The 3,620-nt window shown below is 38.3% G+C and overlaps 1 long non-coding RNA gene across 1 annotated transcript in view; it reads right to left on the reverse strand.

Moving 5' to 3' along the window:
• Window positions 1–2,041: 2,041 nt before the first annotated feature.
• The window catches only part of LOC134482759 (uncharacterized), a 72,534-nt gene continuing 70,955 nt past the window's right edge, over window positions 2,042–3,620 (reverse strand). Inside the window, exon 7 of the long non-coding RNA XR_010059295.1 lies at window positions 2,042–2,761. This is a non-coding gene — a long non-coding RNA (uncharacterized LOC134482759). The remainder of the gene's footprint in view (window positions 2,762–3,620) is intronic.

Consider the following 3,620-nt stretch of genomic DNA (forward strand, 5'->3'; position numbering starts at 1 on the left):
TTCCAGCCCCAGATTTTGATAACTTTTAGGAGTAGCCATATCCCAATACAGGATCACTATATGTTGGCTAACCTGGCTTGAGTCACTAGCTCTTACCTCTCTGCACCATGGAGGACAATGGCTGGGTAAGAAAGGTGGACAGGCAGTGAAAGAGGATGCCTTGATTTGCAACTTTCAGGGTAACCATGGGACTGGTACTAGTCATGAGTTCTGCTGCCCTAGGAAGAAAATATAAAGAAACAGCGGTCACTGTCACAGTAGAGTCTATGTTCAGAATACTTGTGCTTAGGTTCCTCAGCCTGGTTGCTGTTTGGGGAAATAAACCAGGCTTTCAGAAGATTATGTCCTGTCCACATCACTTATGATAATTAATTATAAAACAGGTAAGTATATTCTATTCTATAACATTAACATTAAGATATTTAAACATTTTACAAGCTCTAAGTATATGTGTACATATTTATATAATTATTTAAGGTAATACTCTATACTAATATACATTCTTATGAGTGAACACAAATGAGATTCATGTGCTCTAACAACTAGGATTATTGAGGAAGGTGAGTAAACACAAAGATCTTTTACATCACTACTTTTTGAATTCAAATTTCAAAACGCAAAATATCACTTCAGTACATTAAAACTAACCAATCAGTTGAGGCTTTAAAGGAAACAATTAGTCATACCTTTCCTGAGAATGTCCAAATAGACTAAATCCATCCACAATGAGGACTTGGTCATGGGCACCTAGTTGTCCAACCTGAACCACCAGAAGGATGCAGGGGTAGGGAGAAAAGAAAAAAGGCAGCAAGTCAATGCACCACAGCATTCCTCACACCACACAGTCAGTGCACAGCAGCATTCCTCACATCACACAGTCAGTGCACAGCAGCATTCCTCACACCACACAGTCAGTGCACAGCTGCATTCCTCACACCACACAGTCAGTGCACAGCAGCATTCGTCACACCACACAGTCAGTGCACAGCAGCATTCGTCACACCACACAGTCAGTGCACAACAGCATTCCTCACACCACACAGTCAGTGCACAGCAGCATTCCTCACACCACACAGTCAGTGCACAACAGCATTCCTCACACCACACAGTATCCACAGCCATAAGCATCTGCACATTATTTCACAAAGCTCGAGTGAAGAATGCCTTTCACTGTTTCCTTTAAAACAAATACTGACCACATCTGCAATACCTCCTTGGACAACGATTTAACATAGATTTCCAGCTTATACTGGCCAGCAGCCTATGCAAAAAAAATGGTCAGAACAGCACAATTAAATCACACAGCAGGAAATGTGCAAAACCCTGCCCACATACACCCTAGTAGCTTGACTAGTTAGGAAAGTTTCTATTTTATGGTTCCAAACTTGTAAGAAAAATACTCCTGTAAAAATGGACAATTTGGTGAGAAAATGCCCATAGACTTGTAATACTCAAAATGATTATTTATAAAGTCTGAAACAGCTACAAATCCAAAGGAATGAGAAACACCTCAAGTGACTAGCCCTTACCCATATCAGGACAGAAAACCAGCTTGGTACTAAATAATCCAGCATCTGCCTTCTCTATCTTCTATTTAAACATAAGGTTTAAATTTCAAGACAAGAAATTAACTTCTTGGAGGAAGCAGTTAACAGCACTTTGTAAGGAAATATTATCCAGAAAGTTCTCTACTGGAATTCATATCCTGGGACCGAACAGTCAAACACACTTAAATAGCATTCTATGGAGAGCTAATGAAGTGTTTTAGAAAAAGTTAGGTATTGTATATAATTTCAGGATCAAAAATATTCTGCTTAGAGATCATAATATGACAACAAAAGAGCTTTGGATCACATAGGGAAGTATTAAACCATACAGTCATGTGCATGAAGCCCTACCCGGATATTACTGGAAGTTGCACAACACTATGTGTATACTTTTGTACCAAGAATAAAATTAACTTACCTTAAAAACTATGAGATAGTATTTGATATAGTAATGTATCATAAAAAGTGACTTCAGGAAATGAAGATAAATTTCTAAAGTAGCAATCAAGAAGATGTAATTTTATTTGTAAACCATCTGTGTTTCCAGCCAATAGTTAACATTTTATTTTACCTTTTTCATTGATGAGAATGGTCCATTTTCTCCCCTGCAGTAGGGAGTAGGGAAAAGACAGCAGTCATCAAGTATGCAGTGTGTTACTGTTTCATAGGCATACAACCTGTGTTTTATTTACATATAAACATAGGGATGAATATAATAATATTATGAATAAAAAAATAAATTACATTATCTATCAATAGAAATTATATATTATAAAAGAGAATTGTCTTATACAGGGTTCTTTAGAGACACAGAACTTATGGGAAATCTCTGTACAGTAAGACAATTGGTTGATGACTTGCAGTCTATAGTCCAACTCCCCAACAATGATCAGCAACAGGTATGGATAGGAGTCCAAGGATCTAGCAGTGGCTCAGTCCTACAAATCAGGCAGGCAGATGAAAGAGAGACTCTTCCTTCTTCCAATGTCCTTATATAAATCTCCAGCAGAAGGTGTGTCCCAGATTAAAGGTGTGTACCACCACAGCTGGAACTGGGACTTGCTTTGTCCTAGGTGACCTTGAACTCAGAGATCTCCTTGTCTTAAACTCCTGAGATTCACAGCCACTTTGCCTCATGATCTCCATGCCAAGATTCAGTTCAGAAATTTGTGTCTCCCAGCCTCAAATCAGGATCAAAGGTGAGCTTTCCAATTCTGGATTGAAGTTCATTCCACATATAGTCAAGTTCACAACCAAGAATAGCCATTACAAGTATATACAATGTGTCATTATACATATACAATACAGGTACATATAAATTTGAAAATACCATAACATTTTATTAGTATATGTTAACCGAGTAAAGTGACGGAGGTGGCTGTGTCATTTGTTTGCACATCGTGCATGGGTGGGAGAAGAACTTATAAGCCCTTGCATCAAATGAGGAGCTGCAGTTAACAACAGCTGATAGAAATTCACTCTTCCTTGGGGACAAGCCACTGGTAGGACTCTGATAATCCAGTGAATGTCTGTACACACAGTATGCATGTATGACTAGCACTAATAGGGCTTACTGGGATACAAAAAATGTGTGTATGTGTATTTCTGTACACACACACACACACACACACACACACATACACACACACACACACACAGAGGAATGGTTTAGTGGTGCTGACTTTTAAGCCCAGGATCAGATTCAGGTGGACCTCTGTGAGTTCTAGGCTAATTTGATTTACACAGCAAGTCCCAGACCAACCAGGGCTATAGAGTCAATCGGGTGATTCTGAGAGGAATCTTGTAGAAGTTGGAGGACAGATGTTAGGGTGGATATGACCATATTTTACTGTATACATGTATGGAAATTTAAATAAATGAAAAAATACATAAGTAACTGAGATGAAAAAAGTACACTAAATAATCGCAACTTTTTGAACTGACATTTGTCTAGTTATGTGGCAAAGAAGAAATAAATATGCCTTTTACTGATTTCATCTATGGCAATGCCAGTTTCCTTGAGTCAAAACACTTAACATAGATGATTGGAAATGACCTTGAAATCACAGTTAC

This window comes from Rattus norvegicus, chromosome 1 (assembly GCF_036323735.1).
Source record: "Rattus norvegicus strain BN/NHsdMcwi chromosome 1, GRCr8, whole genome shotgun sequence".
Taxonomy (NCBI): domain Eukaryota; kingdom Metazoa; phylum Chordata; class Mammalia; order Rodentia; family Muridae; genus Rattus; species Rattus norvegicus.